The 17468-nt window shown below is 53.1% G+C and overlaps 1 pseudogene; it reads left to right on the top strand.

Annotated features, from left to right (window-relative positions):
* The first annotated feature begins 6860 nt into the window (after positions 1–6860).
* Positions 6861–7813, top strand: LOC138062992 (olfactory receptor 14A16-like; annotated as a pseudogene).
* The last annotated feature ends 9655 nt before the right edge of the window (positions 7814–17468 follow it).

Genomic DNA, 17468 nt, shown 5'->3' with positions numbered 1-17468 from the left:
CTGTAGTGGGACCTCACTCCAGGAGGTTCACACATCCTCCAGGCTCATAGGTGTTTCCTGAGGTCCAGCCTCAGTGTGGGGCATGAAGGCGAGAAAGAGAGACAGGTCAGCTCTTTGGGCATGATGGAGCTCTGTCCCACCCATGCCCCCAGCGGCATGCATTCCCCATCTCCCAGGCTAAGGCATACATGCCAGATGGAAATGTCTCTATCATCGCTCATATGGTGAGAGGCCTTCAGCCCTGCCATGTTCCTGGGACTCAACTCCTCCCCCTCTACCCACAGACATAATTTCCTTAAATTGTCTGGGCTCAAACATGTGTGTTTCTCACTGCCTTCTGCACAACCCTCTAACCCACTGGTCAGCGCTGCCTCTCAGCTGTGACCCACTGGCCCTTCAGAAGTCTTGGGCTTCCGGAATTTTCCTGGTGCTTATTACAACCTTTCTGGCTCCCTCCAGAGAGCTTAGGATGGCACAATTTGCTCTTGGCTCTCATAGGGGCCTTGATGTCCCTCTTTTATGAAATGCTTGCATCTGAATGACTCCCGTGTGTGTGTGGGGGAGGAGCAGAGGTGACGGAAAAGCACCAACTATACCAAAGCAGGCAGCGAGCGGACTGCCAGGAAGAGCCATCTGAGAGGTCCACAGGCCTGTGGCTTCTCACCCTAGAAGTGGGTTCAGCCTCATCCACTCTCTGGAGAGGGAAATCAGCAGTGTCCATGCCATGGGAGGACTCAAGGGGTGAGTTTTGGTGAGACCACCCTTTGTCTGGCCCATTTTACCCATGGGTACTTTAGGATGGGGAACCATGCCTTGTATCGATCATGTTGATGACATTGACACTGCCTACGCAAGAGGTCCTCATGTAAGTGAGGTTAAACAGGGGAACTAAGCCCTGGCTCGCCCTTTGGGGCTTTTTGGAGATGCATACATTTGCTTTTCATCAGTCTCAGGATCTCCATGACCTTTCAAAGATGACAGAGAGCGGCCTCACTGTGACCTTGGCCTGTTCCCTCAGCATCCTTGGATGCAGCTCCTCCAGTCCCATGGACTCTTCAGGACTGAGTTTGCTCCACACCCCTGACTTGAGTCTCCTCTGCTAACGGATGTTGTTTTCTTCCTGGAGTCCTGACTCTAGGCACAAAGGCTTGGAAGGCTCTGCCAGCAAAGAGTGAGGCAAAGAAGACTTTCAGTACCTCAGACCTATCTGCATCTACTCTCCCTAAATTCTCTGCCCCATTCAGAAGTGAGCCCACGTTTTCCTTGTTTATTCGTCTCTGTTCTACTGTTAATGAAGCAGTATCAGCTCTTCTTGGTGCCTGTGATGTCCCTTGCAACTGTCGGCTCTAGGGGAGGTTTGCTTTTCTTAATGCCATGCCTCGATAGCATTCCTAAATTTCTTCTTCTTTGTAACCTGTCCCTGCTTCCTCTCCCTGTTTATTGCTCTTTTGCTGTGGAGCTCAGTCTTGAGTTGCTTGTGTGGCCAAGCCATCGCCTGAGATGAATGCTTGTTTTCCTGACTGTCAGGATGGACCATTCTAGTGCTTGAAGGAGGCTGTCCTCAGAGACCTGCCAGCTTGCCTGAGCTCCTTTGCTGGTCAGAGCTGCTTCCCACAGGATCCCTCTTACCGGTGCCCTGAATATGTCAAAGTCTGCCTGACTGATGTCCAGGGTCTGAACCCTGCGACTCTCCGTTGTAAATTCCCCTCAGGACTGGAGATGGTCCTATTTTCATGGTGACTGCAACCAAGGCTGCCCCTGAGTATCACATCTCCAAGCAGGTCTTCTGTGCTTGCAAGTGCAGATCCAGGTGACTCACCTGGCAGCTGGGCTAAGAAATTGTCCTACTATCCACCAGGTGCCTCCTGGACCGTTTGCACCCTGCTGTGTTGCCCTTCCAGGGAATGCCAGGGAGACTAAAATCCCCCACAAGGACTAGGCTCATTGCTCTGGAGACTTGCTCAGGTTGCTTAAAGAACACTTTGTTCACTTCCTCACCCTGTTGCAGTGGTTTGTAACTGCTTCCGCAATGCCACCCTTCCTGGCCTCTCCTCTGATCCTCACACGTAAGCATTCACGCAGCCTGTAACCCCTCCCATCGAGGAGCTCCACACATCTGAGCTGCTCCTTCACACAGAGGGCAGTTCCCCTCCTCCTCTTTCCTGCCTGGCTTTCCTGAAGAGCTTCTGTCCATCCATTGCAGCACCCCAAGCCCTGTGAGTGATCCTACCACAAATCAGTCATGCCCACAATGCCAGCACTTCTGGGACCACGCACAGAGCTTCAGCTCCTCCTGCCTGTGCCCAGGCTGAATGCAGTTGTGTACATTTGGGCTGCAGAACCTCAGCCGTGGCACCAGGGCTGAGCACAGAATTGCCATGGCGAAACCTGTTGCCCAAAGCCAAGCACCCTGTGTATGCTAAGGCCCCATTTTGGAGCAGAGACATGCTGGACTTAAGGCCACAGGACAACGTCATGATGAAAGGAGGTTCCCGCTAAGAGAGCAAACCCTGCAGTCCCCAAAGCCAGGCAGAGACAGCGCCTGGTTGCGCAACTATGGCAGGAGGCAGTTTTCTGCTTGAGCTGTCTCTGCAGCCCCATTGGGCCTGCAAGAGAAATGAAGCCAATCTCTAGGAAGGAGTAGGTGCTGCTGAGAACATCCCTGGAGGTGGGCAGCCTGAGATCCAGCTACACTGTGATCATGGTTAGCATGTTCCCTGTTCCTGTCATCAGGTGGCTGAGTGAGGTTCAGGGAGAGGAGAACCATAAGGGTGTGAGAACATGGGTGCATGAGTGGAGATGCTGATGTGAAGTGCCTCCCATTCCTGCAGCACCTTTGGACATAGATGGGATGGGTCTTGCCTCTGCCCCGTGGTGTTGGCATTCAGTTCCTGACATACAGGCATCTCACCCCTCTGAGATGCCCTGGGGAGTCTCTCCAGCACCCATCCAAAAGGGCATGGTGTTCCTGTCGGTCCTGTGCTGTATTTTCCAGGGGTTGTGCTGGGCACCCCAACTGCCTGACACAGCACTAGAAGCCTTTTTTTATTCCTTATTGACATGAGAGCCCTGAGTTAAAGTAGGACTCTGCAATGCAGAGATGGAACACTTGTCTTAGCTTTGCAGTAACTTGGGCTCTAAGAAATGCAGTTGATGGAGCCTAGAGAGACACCTCGCTCTCCTTATGGTGCACTCCTCCATTTGGTCCGCTGAGTAGGTCTGCAGGCTGCCAGGATCTGGTTGATTAAGGCACGCTCAGATGCCCTAAACCTCTACCTCTGGTGTCATTTCAGGTCACCAAGGACAGTTCCCCTCCAGCCTTCCCCAGGCCATGGCTGATGCTCTGGAAGGATGTGGGTCTTTCACAATTGCTCCATAGGAGCTGGAAGACATTTGAACATGTCTTGGATCACCTCTGGCACCTCAAATGTCACCAGGTGTTTGTGTGTGAGCAAGTGACTCCTCCCCTCCATCTCCCTTGATCAGAATGGGAGCTTAGTCAAGGAGCACACATTTTGTGCCCACCTGAATTGAGGGAAGAGGAATCCTACCTCCCCTGGGTCTGTGGCATGCACAGGAGGGAGTTGGATTGCCCCAAAGCCTCTCACCAAAGAAGAGACACCTGTGTTGACTCATCTGAATCACTGCCCTACATGGGAAAGCAAACCTCTCCCTATCACTTTGTGCATGCCCTGCCTAATAGCTGGGGAGGAATAGGGATTTGCAGAGGGGGACAGTTCCACCTCTCTTAGACAATGATGCTCTGATAGGAGAAATCACACTGCTGGACTCCACTGCTCCCTCCACAGGTTAGAGAGGGAAGATAGGTGATTACTTTAGCCTAGTTGAACGTACGTTCCCCAGGAGGGACCCTGCTGCCTTTCAGGAGCTGTCAGCCCTGGAGCCCCTGGGGACATCTCGAGAAAGCCTGTGGGGCAGAGAAAGTCACGCCTTTGGCGGTGCCTCTGCTGCTGAGCTGGACCAGGCTCCTGGGACTGGGAGAGCTCATGGTGACCTGGCAGGCTGTGCAGAGAGCTGCTCAGTCCAGGGGCAGCTCCTCTGCAAAGAGCAGCAGGGCTCGGGGCACCGCCTGCAGGTGCCCAGATGAGGTGAGCACCTCAGAGAGAAGTTAAGGGCAGTCTGGAGTGGGGGGACAGCTGAGAGCTCATTGGAGAGGAAATCTTCACTGCCCTTACCACAGTAAGTCTCTGGCTGCATGGCCAGGCAGCTGTGCTTCCTAGAGGGGTTTCCTAAGCCTGGCACCTCCCACAGCTCCCACAGAGGATCTGCCAGGATGGCTATTGTGGTTTCTGTGATGTGGAGGAGGAGGATGTGCTGCAGAGCAGGGATTCCCTGCCTCACCATTACCTTCTCCTAGGGATGGCCTCAGGTGTATGAAGCCAGCGTGTGCACACATATCTGCATGGGGCTGCAATTCAGAGCAGTGTGTCTGCAGCCCGGGGTACTGTGTGCCTGGGGCAGTGACTGCTGCCTGCAAGGGTCAGTGCTCAGCCTGGCCAGGGAACTCCCCAGGTGCAGCAGGGAGAAGCTCTGGGTGGAAGGAGTGACCTCCAATAGGGCAGGTTCGTTCTCCATAGGTCAGGGCTGCTCCCAGCTCTAACTCACCATGAGGACGTTTCCAGATGGGGACTTTTCAAAAGGAAGGATGAGTCACTGGGTACCTGAAAGGGAAGAAGCTTTTCTCAGTCTGCGATGTCTGTTTTCTACCACTGGCAGAGGGGAAACGGAAGCAGGTTAGGGGGGTTTAGACATGGGGATGAGACTCCTAAAATGTTACTTTGAACGATCAAGAGGTCTGTGAGGGTCCTGAGAAAGCCTCTTCATTCCCTCTACCCCCACCCCAACACAGGTAGCACCACCATCACCTTTGCAGTTATCATCATTCTCCTCAGAGCTTTTCTGAGCTGCTCCTTAGCAGCTGCAAAAGCAGAGATGCTCCTGGAAAGTGTCCTGCCCAGGAGGTTTCTGTAGGGCAGAACGACATGCCCAGAGGGTGGGATGAGGCCCATGAGCACTGCTAGGGAAAAGACAGAGGGACAGAGAAAGAGCTCCAAGCAGGAACAAGTCAAGGCGGTGGAGATGGAGTCAGGGAGGGAGGGGAAATGACTAACAGAGACTAACAGAAACATGGTGGGAGAGGAGATTCAGGCAATGCCCTTTGGCCTCTGCAGTGCAGATGCCTTCCTCTGAACAAGCCCCCTTGTCTCTCGTCCCACCCAACAGAGCGCTCTGCCCTCAAGGCTGTGGGGTCCAGGGCATGAGTCGCTTCCTCTGCCGCCAGACCTGCAGCAGAGGAGAGGTGCCTCTCTCCTGTGACATGCCCATTTCCTGCTGCACGACAAAGGGGCTGAGAGGGACTGGCCTGCAATGTCACCATCTGGGAGGTGGCATGTACACCTAGGCAAAGGTGTACATGCCCATCTATCTCTCTCTCTCTCTCTCTCTCCTTGCTTCCTTCTGTAGGAGGATCATGATGACGCTCCTTGTTTCTCCAGCTGTCTGGGCTGCTTGTGTTTCTGTTTTCAGGATCTGTGGGGATAATGGGAGTGGGGTGCAGCTGCAGTTCAGCTACTGACCCTGGGGTTCCTTCCAGGGAGGCATCTTCATGGTAGTGAGATGCCCAACCGCCTTTCTAAGCAGTGGAGCTCTGGGCAATGCAGTGCATGGGGCTGGGGAATGAGCCCCCTCCCTCCTAAGGAGACCCACCTTCAGGACACCTGACTTCTTCCCTGGGGTGTCCTGGCAGGCTGTGAGCAGCACTCCAGAGCAGCACAGCTCTCCTGCAGGGTCCTTCTGATAGCTGGCAGTCTTTGGTTTGGTCATCTGAGTCAGGAGCCCTTCCCAACCCTCTCTAACATTCTCTTCCCATCTGGACTAAGAAAGAGAGAGGACTTCAGAGGTCTGCACTTGGAAACTGGTCTCCTCTGTTCTCAGCACAGTCTAGATTCTTTTTCAGAGGAATATGTGAGTGCAATCATCCTCTAGCTGAGAGAGGGGCAAGCACAGGGCAGCTGGCAACAAGACTAATGAGCAGACCAGCTCTGCTGAGGCTGCACTAGGTGACAGGGAGCCTTTTTGCCTCTAATGACTCACTAGTGCTCACATGGAGAGCAAGAGAAAAGTCAAAGATTTCTACCGTTGAAAACATCATGTGATGGAGGCATCTGAAAACTAAAGAAGTGTCCAGCTAGACTCATCTGCTGCCCCTCGTTTCCTGGAGAGCAGGGTGTGAAAATGCTGAACCTTCACCTATGGAAGGTTAGGGTGTCTCACCCTCTGTTATCCATATAGAGCCTGGAAAAATAGTGCACCTGGTAAATTGGTGTGAGGTCAGGGACAAAGCCCTCTGCAAGGGGTTGGGCCGCCTGTGCCTTCCCTTGCCTTGAAAGAGGGCTGATGGTGATTGATTCCAACACAGACAAATCTGCCCAAGAGGGGAAAGGAGGAGATCAATCCCTTCCTCTTTCCTCTAAGGAGCAGCTGGGCATGCTGCTTATTTCATCTTTCGTGGTGGTAAATGAGATTATACGCACTGGGTCACTGGACTAACTCCCCTTCACTCAACTCAGGGCCTCCATCCCCAGGAACTGCCACCTCCATGTAGTCACAGCTATAGAGCAGGACTAAATCCTCTGTTGCCCACGGGCAGAGGTCGCTGATCCTCATGGTGCACACAAACTGGAGTTCAAGCTAGGGAACTGACAGAAGGTCCTCTAGAGATGGAAAGGCAATGTGGAGGGTTTCTGTATGCAATGGAATGTACTTTGCTCAAGAAAGTCCATCTTAGCTTCTCAATACCTTTTCCTCCACAGACAGTCCCCCGTGGCCAGAGGGAGGAAATGTCCAACAGCAGCTTCCTCACTGAGTTCCTCCTCCTGGCATTTGCAGACAAACGGGAACTGCAGCTCTTGCACTTCTCCCTCTTCCTGGGCATCTACCTGGCTGCCCTCTTGGGCAACATCCTCATCATCTCAGCCAGAGCCTGCAACCACCACCTCCACACCCCCATGTACTTCTTCCTTCTCAAGCTCTCCATCCTGGACTTTGGCTCCATCTCCACCACTGTCCCCACATCCATGGCCCATTCCCTCAGGGACACCAGGGCCATTTCCTACTCAGGATGTGCTGCCCAGGTCTTTTTTCTCTTCTTCTTCATTGGAGCAGAATATTTTCTTCTCACTCTTATGGCCTATATTGCCATCTGCAAAACCCCTGCACTATGGGAGCCTCCTGGGCAGCAGAGCTTGTGTCAAAATGGCTGCAGCTGCCTGGGGCAGTGGCTTTCTCTCTGCGGTGCTGCACACTGCAAACACATTTTCACTCCCACTCTGTGACGGTAATATTGTGGACCAGTTCTTCTGTGAAGTTCCCCAGCTCCTCAGGCTCTCCTGCTCTGACTCCTACCTCAGGCAAAGCTGCAGTTACTGTGGTTAGTGTCTGTGTAGCTTGTGGGGGTTCCGTGTTCATTGTTCTGGCCTAGGTGCAGATCTTGACGGCTGTGCTGAGGATTCCCTGTGAGCAGGGCCAGCACAAAGCCTTTTCCATGTGCCTCCCTCACCTGGCTGTGGTCTCCTTGTTTGTCAGCACGGGCATGTTTGCCTACCTGAAGCCCCCATCCATGTCCTGCCCAGCTCTGGATCTGGTGGTGGCCGTTCTGTACTCAGTGGTGCCTCCAGCAGTGAACCCTCTCATCTAGGGCATGAGGAACAAGAAGCTCAAAGAGGCTGTGTGGAAACTGATTGACTTGACATTTTTCAGCAGCAAGAAACTGCCCATCTTCTTCTGCCAATGACTCCCAGCATCTCATGAGAGACCAGGCCTGGTCATGATTCCTCTTTTTTTCCTTTTTTTGTAGGGGAGGGGGCTTTTTTTTTTTTGTCAGTGTTAGTTTCATCCAGAAAGAAATGTTGTTATCCCTCTCACTTCTACTTAAGCATCTACCTGTTTGTGTGCCCCATTTGTGTAAATGGAGGAACTAGGCTCCTAGGGTAATTAAACAAAGGAAAGGAACCTGCAGCAACTCTCTTTGTCTCAGGTGTTTTCTCTGGATAACTTCTCTGGTAAGCTCACTCAGTGGTGCATGTGTGCAGAGGACAAGGAGAGCAGAAGATTCTGGGTGGGGGAGAGCGACTAAAATGCCATCTCCTTAGTGTGGTGCCTGAACACTGAGCTCTTCTTCCAAAGCTAGAGTCACAAATCTGGCCAAGAAATGCTATCCCAAAAGGGCTTGTTGCTTTCTGGGGTTCTCCATGGGCTCAGAGTGATGCGATCTGAGTCCCAGTGTTAACAGGTTACGCACTTAAGGACTGGCTTCCTTTACCAGCTTGTACACATGATTCCATCTTTTCTGCAATATGAAGGATGGTAGCTTGGGGATCCCTCAGCTGGCAAGCCTGAGTCTTGAGGCGCACACTTGCAGAGCTGCATAGAACCACCCACTCCCAAGGAAGGACTGTTTGATCTGTAGTACGGAAAAAAGGCATCCAAAAAGATCTTGAGCATCTCTGAATTGCTGCTGGGGTAGGGAAGAGAAGACGCCATCCATTACAGATGAAACAGCCATTCCGGGGATGTAAGGAGGGTGAGATAATCTCAGAATGGGAGATAGCTGCTCCAAGGGTCATCTTCCCAAGCCTTGCACGAAGGGAGGAGTGCAGGAAGGAGGAGTGTGTGAGGTGGACCACGCTACACAGCCAAGCCGTGGTATTAGGAACTCTGAATATGATAATATCAGCAATGATTGGTTAAACACGATAGGGTTATTCCCTCCCAGGAAAACTCTAATAGCTTTGCAACTGTGGGCTAATGTATACACAACCAGGCAATTCCTGGCCTGGGGAAAAGGGGAAATCCCCAAGAGAGGCTGAAGACATTGTCCTGCAGAATGGCACACCTGCTTGCACACTATCCAGGGCCAGCTATGATGTAGACTGAATGTCGAAGCTCAGCTACTGGAGGGATCCACATTGTACCTATGCGTGCATATACATATTTATACACACACTTTACATATATATATATGTACATACATACATACATACATACATACATATATACACACATATATATATATATATTTCCTGCTAACAGACCTTCATCCTGATCAGCCAGAAGGGAACAGGATGAATGCTGTTCGTGCGAGTGCTGAGTATATCCGCCTGCGTTGACCTGGGTGGCCAGCCAAGCAGACATGGAGTACAGGGTGAGCTGCCTGTGGGGAAAGGAGGCTCAGCCTCGCTGCTGCAGAGACTGGGCAGCCACGGCTGCAGTCACCACTGCCAGGTGGGCTGGGGGAATGCAGCTCCTAGAGACAGCTGCAGAAAGCCCTAGCAATGCAGAAGGAAGGAGGTGAGACCTGGAGCCAGCTGGATCGGGCAACCCCTCACAGGCAGGATTTGAATCCCTGAGTGCAGTGCACCAAGCTTAGCAGCCCCCTGGCTTTTCCGTGGAGACACAACCTCAGCACAGTGCTGCAGTTTACGATTGGGTTTCCAGAGCAGAGACGGACAAGCTTTGAGAGCTCTTTCTGTAGGAGATGGGATGCCAACAAGTTTCCTGTCTCCAAGGCTGCCTCCAGTTCCCTCTTCCAGATAATTCCCAGCTTACCCAGTTGAGCAAATTCAGGTTCTTTCCCATGCTTATTCCTACACATTGATGCCCACTTTTTCAAGCTCTTTTACCCTCGTTTCCTACTTTCCTGTGGTTTTGGTTTTTGTAAAGCGTGGAGGAAGAAGGAAGAGGAGCACCAGAGCCTGAACAGGGCCTTCAGCCCTGGCCCCTCACGTTCAGAGACTGATGCTCTCCCACGTGAGCATCCAGATCCTTTGGAGGTGCTTGGCCTCAGGCAGGAGATGGCAGCAGAGATTGCAGCTCAAGGCAGGGCTTTGGGGTAGGACTGACAGCTGGAGGCTATACCAGGCTAGGCAGGTAATTTGGATGTTGGTATTTGAAGAAAACTCACCTGGAGACAGGCTTCCACCTGGCAGGCTTATTGCCAACAGTTTTGTTCAGGTGGGATGTTGACTCACTCCAGGTTTTGAATTCCCCTGGAGGAAAATACATAGATGGTTAGAAGGCAAGTGCTATCTCCTCCTGGGAACTGAGCCCAACTGGGAAAGTGGGAGGGCCAAATCCTGACTGCTCTACCGTTGAGGTGGAGTTCTTGGAGGGGGCTTTGGATGTGCCTAAGCCGAGGACACACATCTGACCCTTTGGCAGGGTGCTCAGAGTATGAGTAGGATGTACTGCTGACAGCACAGAGGTGGCTCTGGTGGCTCTGGTGTGGGGCACAGCTGCTCCAAGCAGCTCCCTATTACTGAACCCATGCCACAATTTTGGTCCCCCTAAGCTGCTCCCTGTTGTTCCTCCCATGACGTGGGGTTAGTCCCCCTGAGCTGCTCCCTATTCCTCACCCCATTTCTTGGCGTCAGTCCCCCTCGGCTGCTTCCTACTCCTCATCCCATGCCACAGTTTTGCTCCCTCCAAGCTGCTCCCTATTGCTCACCCTGTGCCACATTGCCAGAGGGAGAAGTCAGAGCCCTTTTCCCATCGGGGCATGCAGAGAGGGGCTGGGAGGTGACAGGATGGGTGGCCATAGCAAGGCCTCCTCCCAGCCAAGGGTGGGTGAGAGTCTCTGCAAACACTTTCTAAGCAGGGCCACAGCCCTGCGAGGGGGACGCTGATGGCCCTTCCTGACTTCCCCCAGGACCACTTTTGGGTCACTGGGGTCTGTCCATGCTCTAAAGCCCCTTGGCCAGGAGGAGCATAGGACAGAGCATAGGACAGAGTGATTAGTAAAAGAGGAGTGGCAAGCCAGACTTTGATAGACGCCACCAGACTATCTCGGTCTGGGTGGCTTCAGTATTTATTTATTTATTTATTTACTTTTTTACCTGCAGAAAATTATGCCCATTTAGTTGCTTTGAAATCCGTTTCAGAGCATTTTCTGAGTTTCTATACACACCATTGCCCCCACCCCTCCATAGCCTGCTCTTGAGCAGAGTTTGATCACATTGCTTGTATTCTCACCAGATACCTTTCCAAATGTTCTCTTCTGCTCTGGAAATTGTGTTTCAAAGCAGCTTGGAGAGAGGATGTCACCAGATGTCCCTCAGCACCCTGGCTGTTGTCTGTGCTTGTATCACCCTGAGGCCTGTGACCCTCAAACCACCATGAAGGATGTTTCCAAAGCAACTCGGAAAGTTTTAGCTGGTTTGCTTTTCAGTGCCTTGAAAGATGGTGAAAGACCAGTCCTACCACTTGTCTTTGCTATAACACTACTCATAGCCCAGGATGAGCAGTTCCTAAATATCAGCTTTGGTGGTGCCACCACTTTAGATGCCCTTGCCTGAGTCCTTCCACCTGTCTGGTTCATGTTCAAGCATCACCTCCTCCGGGCTCAAGGTCGGTGCATCCCTCTGAGTAGGAAGTCCAGCAAAGCGGGCAGGAGACCTGCATGGATGAGCAAGGAGCTCCTGGCAAAACTCCAACAGCAGAAGGAAGTCTACAGAAAGTCGAAAAGGGGACAGGCCACTTGGGAGGAATACAGGGACGTTGTCAGAGTGTGCAGGGATGCGACAAGGAAGGCCAAGGCCCATTTGGAATCAAATCTGGCAAGGGATGTCAAGGACAACAAGAAGGGCTTCTACAAATACACCTATAGCAAAAGGAAGACGAGGGAAAACGTGGGCCCACTGCTGAATGGGGGCAGGTGCCCTGGTGACGAAGACTACAGAGAAGGCAGAGTTATTGAATGCTGCCTTTGCTTCAGCCTTGACTGCTAAGGCCAGTCCTCAGGAATTCCAGACCCTGGGGACAAGAGAGAAAGTCTGGAGAAAGGAAGACTCTCCCTTGGTGGAGGAGGATCAGGTTAGAAATCTTTTGTCCAAACTTGACATCCATAAATCCATGGGCCCTGATGGCATGCACCCACGAGTGCTGAGGGAGCTGGCGGATGTTATCGCTAGGCCACTCTCCATCATCTTTGGAAAGTCCTGGAGATCAGGAGAGGTGCCTGAGTCCTGGAAGAAAGCCAGCATCACCCCAGTCTTCCAAAAGGGCAAGAAGGAGGAGCCAGGAAACTACAGGCCTGTCAGCTTCACCTCCATCCCTGGAAAGGGGATGGAACAGCTCCTCCTGGAGGTCATCACTAAGCATGTGGAGGACAAGAAGGTGATCAGGAGTAGGCAGCACGGATTCACCAAAGGGAAATCATGCTTGACCAGTCTGATAGCCTTCTAGGATGGAATGAGTGGCTGGGTAGATGAGGGGAGAGCAGCGGATGTTGTCTTCCTGGACTTCAGCAAGGCTTTTGACACTGTCTCCCATCACATCCTCCTAGGTAAGCTCAGGAAGTGTGGGCTAGATGAGTGGACAGTGAGGTGGATTGAGAACTGGCTGAATGGCAGAGCTCAGAGGGTTGTGGTCAGTGGCAAAGAGTCTAGTTGGAGGCCCGTAGCTAGTGGTGTCCCCCAGGGGTCAGTCCTGGGTCCAGTCTTGTTCAATGTATTTATTCATCAATGACCTGGAGGAAGGGACAGAGTGCACCCTCAGCAAGTTTGCTGATGATACTAAACTGGGAGGAGTAGAGGCTACACCAGAAGGCTGTGCTGCCATTCAGAGGGACCTGGACAGGCTGGAGAGATGGGCAGAGAGGAACCTCCTGAAATCCAACAAAGGCAAGGGCAGGGTCCTGCACCTAGGCAGGAATAACCCCATGCACCAGTACAGGCTGGGGGCTGACCTGCTGGAAAGCAGCTCTGCCGAGAAGGACCTGGGAGTGCTGGTGGACAACAAGTTAAACATGAGCCAGCAGTGTGGCCTTGTGGCCAAGAAGGCCAATGGGATCCTGGGGTGCATTAGGCAGAGTGTTGCCAGCAGGTGGAGGGAGGTGCTCCTGCCCCTCTCCTCAGCCCTGGGGAGGCCTCACTTGGGAGTACTGTGCCCAGTTCTGGGCTCCCCAGTACAGGAGAGACATGGAGCAACTGGAGTGAGTCCAGCGGAGGGCTATTAAGATGGTGAAGGGACTGGAGCCTCTCTCCTCTGAAGAAAGGCTGAGGCAGCTGGGCCTGTTGAGCCTGGAAGAGAGAAGACTCAAGGGGGATCTGGACACTGTGCATAAATACCTGAAGAGAGGGTGTCAAGAGGATGAGGCCAGCCTCTTCTCCGTGGTGCCCAGCAATAGGATGAGAGACAGCGGGCGCAAAATGAAACACAGGAAGTTCTCTTTGAACATGAGGAAAAGTTTCTTTACTGTGAGAGTTACTGAGCACTTGTTGGGGTTTGCAGTTCACCTTTATTTGACCTCCATCAGACTGCCCAGCCCTGGTCGGGATTCCCGCCAGTGTCCGTTTAAACTCATTGGTGAGGAGAGGTCACATGTTACTAGGGTCCCTGGCTGTCCATCACCAGGAGCTTTCCAGAAGAGAGGCCGAAACCACGCTTGGCATGACCACGCCCACAATTGGCCCTTGGTATAAAAGGTGGCTGCTGGCGCCACAGGGGAGCTTCTGGGGGCTGCCGGAGTTGGTGGTGGTAACCGAAGAAAGAAGAGAAGAACCGAGAAGGAGCATGGCTGCGGGACAGCCGTCATTGGGAGCAAAAGCACCGGGTAGGAAGACGAGTGCTCCTTCAGTGCTCCCCCGCCCACTCCCTCCTGGTAGGGGACGCCGGACCAGGACAAGCCCGCCGGAGTCCACCACTCCTGAGCAGCTGCACGAGGTGTTGTAAGTTAACCACTACAGGCTTTGTTCCTGGGGGTCGGCATACCTCATTGGTGTGGCCGGATCGCAAATACGGGTTGTACCTGAACACGGTTTTATACCGAGGATCAGCACACCCACCCACCCACCTACCCACCCAGTGTGGCTAGATCACTTCTACGGGCTTTGTTCCTGGGGATTGGCACGCCTGTCCAGCAGGGCCTGATCAGGGCCATGCCCCCCACCCCCCAGCCCCCGCACCCCTTCTCTTTTTTTATAAAGGCACGTCAATATCATTCATAATTTTATTTGCTGTGAAACCTTATTTGCTTTGTTGTTATTTTTCCTGGAAGCTTCCACTAAATACCATTGTATATAGTTACTATATGTTTGTCTTGACTGTTTACCATTGTATAGTTACTGCATGTTTGTATTGATTGTTTAACTGAACTGAGGAGAATAATCAGTTTTCCCACAATGCCCTTCAATTGGTGTGGGCGCTCCTCTGCTATGGACCGGGACAGCACTGGAAGAGGTTGCCCAGAGCGACGGTGGAGTCTCCATCCTTGGAGATGTTCAAAAGGCATCTGGACGCAAAGTGGGGCAAGGCGCTCTAGCTGGCCCTGCTTGAGCAGCGGGGTTGGACTAGATGTTCTCCAGAGGTCCCTTCCAACCTCAAGCATTCTGGGATTCTGTGAAAGCCCCAAACCCTGCACGGATGCCTGAAGCCTAAGGCCTAAGCTGCTCCCTGACAGCCCCTAACCGTCCAGCTGCTTTTGTAAGACTAGCTGGAAGGCGTTTGGGGCTGGGGAGGCAGAGGAAGGGCAGGGTGTGTGGGGTGCTGGAGAGAAAGCACACAGGGAGGTGAGAGGGAAGGGGAAGGGCAGGGGAGAGGGAGCTGGAGGTGAAGGTGTGAGGGCTGGGCTGTAGGTGGTGAGGTCAGTTGTGCTGCAGGAAGCTGCTTGGTGAGGAAGCAGCAGGCTGGCCTGGGGAGGTGCTCAAGTGAAGGACGAGGGGTAGCCCAGGAGGGCCGAGAGTAACTCGGGAGTAACTATGACTCTCTGAAGACGGGGCCATAGTTACTGACTGGGCTGAGCTGCAGAGGCAACACCTCCTCGTGGTCCCGCTGGATGCCCACTCGTGGGCAACCAAGTTTGCCTCTGCCCCAGTGTGCAGTGTTAGAGTTGCTTCCTCCCTATCGACTGGCCTCACTGACCACTCGATAGTACTTCGAGGTGAATCAAAATTTTTCGATTGTGGATAATTGGCTTACTCGTGGTCCAGAGCCCTTGGCCTAGGGGCTGCTTAAAGGCACACCAGTTGAACTTGGGGGCTGGTTCTTCTGGCATGTTTTTAACTCCCGCAGTCATGTTTGACAACCTAGTAAGACCATGGGTTGTCAATTTCATGTCAGTGGGCACCCAGACGGATGAGTTTCCCATTGATGTCGCTGCCGCTAGGCCAGCGACTTTAACATCAAATGGGTGGCCTGTCATTTCACAGAATCTGACATTTTATAACTCGGATTATGACCCTTGGGATGGGACTATTCCCGGACCAAGTCTCGATTGCGTGAAAGATCTGCCAGAGGTTTATGAGACTCTGGAATCCCCGGTCGGCTCACCTGTGGTAGGCCGGACTGATGAAGCCCAGGGTGGAGGCGATGGCGGGAGAGGTTCTGGAGTCTCCCTCTCGCAAGGCAATCTTACCAGCTTTGGTGACCCCTATTCTTGACTCCAGGGGGGAGCAGCTGACGGTGGCACGCCGGTTGTGAAGATCCCAGATGAACATCCAGCATGTCCATGCTGTGGAGTCAAGGCAGGAAAAATTGCGGCGTTGACTGAACATCTGCGGAGGGCCCACGGTCGGCGACGAGTGCTATTTCAGTGTTCCCGGTGTGGGAAGCTGAACGAGAAACATCATAGCATTGCCTGCCACTTAACGAGGGGCTGCGGAACCCTGGGGGAAGTAGAAGATGAAGCCTCGGAGGCCCCTCTCCCATGGAACTGTGAGGAATGCAACCAGGCATTCAAGACAAAGAGCGGCCTTTCCCAACACAAACGTCTCGTTCACCCGAAGACTAGGAATAGAGAAGGGATTGAGGCGTCTTGCGCGAAGGGAAAGGGACTGCGAGGTATGCACAAGAGTATTTGGTCGGAGGAAGAGAGGGCTCTGCTGAGGGAGCTGGAACAGAGGTTCAGAGAGGCACGAAACATCAATAAGCGGATTTCTGAGCATTTGCCCAGAAAATTGATAAAGCAATTCAGTGATAAGAGACGGTGGCTGGTGCCAAAGTATTCACATTGCCGAAAAGAGCTGGCAGTCCATCTTGGTATGTTCCGGCATGTGAGGACATGGAGGGCTGCGAGACGTCGGCCAAGAGAGAAGCCACGTTTTGTGGAGGTAAGGGGTCTTGAGGGAATGGTGCTGCAGGTGGCCAGGGACTGGTGGCCTGTGGGAGGCCCCTACCCAAAGCCTGACCCCTAACCTGAAGCCCTACCCTTCTGCCTTGCCTCCTTGCCCTCTCTCTTTGCTAAGGCCAAAGCCAAAGTGCTATGATGAAGCCTGAATCTCTGCCCCATGACCCTAACTCTTTGCCTGTGCCTGAAGCTAATCCCATGCCCTGATCCCTTGCCTTGAAGCACTAGACTGGGCTTTAGCCCTCACTCCTACCCAAACCCACAACATTCTGCCACAAAACTCTAGCCCATACCCGCAAGCCTGAGCACAAACCCCAAGCCCAACACTCAAGCAGAACCCACAAGCTTTCCCTAATCCCACTAAGCGCAAAGCCCAAAGCCTCCACTGGTTCCTGAGGCCTAAGCCCAAAGCTCCTCCCTCAAAGCCCCTAACTGTCCAGCCCTCTTGTCAGCCTAGCTCAAAGGCATTTGTAGCCTGGGAGGCAGGGCAAGCTCAAGTGCTCAAGTTAAGGGCAAGGGGCAGCGCAGGAGGGCTGAGAGGTTGTGGGAGGATGGAGGAAGAGGCAAGTTGGAGGGAGAGCGCTTGGTTGTTGACAGAGAGGTCCCTTCTGTTTCAGCACGTGGCTGCCCGGCAGAAGAGGACAGCTGTGAGGACATGAAGGGCTTCCTCATCTGGGACAGAGCGGATCTCTCTAATAGCATCTCTGCAATACAAAGCAATCTCCTCAGTTCAGTACCTGAATGCTGGGCTCTTCTTCCAAAGCTGGAGTCACAAATGTTGCCAAGGAATGGTGTCCTCTTAGGGAAGGAGGGTGAGATTCAGGGCTTCCTTGTTGGGCCATCTGTCCATGGAGACGGTGAATGATCCCAGAGTTACATCCTGAGGCTGGGCCACATGTGGTTGGGCTGGTGGCAGATGACCATCCCCCTGGAGAGGAAACAAGGTGCCAGGGGGAGCTCAGAGCATTTCTGGGAACAGGAGACAGTGGGGGTGGGCACTGAGTGGAGCCTCACAACACAAGAGACCATTCAAGGTAGTCTCTGAGTGGTAGGAGCAAAATCAACAAATGCAAAGGCAAAGGAAGGCTCTGCAATCCTAGGAGAGGCAGGGGACATCCTACTAGGAGGCTCAGGGAAGGGAGCCTGCAGAGTCATCCATGGCACCCTCTTTGAAACGCCATAGGCTAGGCCCAGTGCAGCCCCATCACACATCTTGTGCCCTTGGCAATGCTCCCACAGCCATAGGAAATGGGAGGCGGGGACTGCCAGCAGCATGATAACCATCCTCTTGGGTCTGCTTTGTGCTCTGACAAGCATGGCCGCTGTG

This window comes from Struthio camelus, chromosome 31 (assembly GCF_040807025.1).
Source record: "Struthio camelus isolate bStrCam1 chromosome 31, bStrCam1.hap1, whole genome shotgun sequence".
Taxonomy (NCBI): Eukaryota; Metazoa; Chordata; class Aves; order Struthioniformes; family Struthionidae; genus Struthio; species Struthio camelus.
The sequence above is the reverse complement of the archived record's forward strand: the minus strand, read 5'-3'. Positions and strand labels throughout refer to the sequence as shown.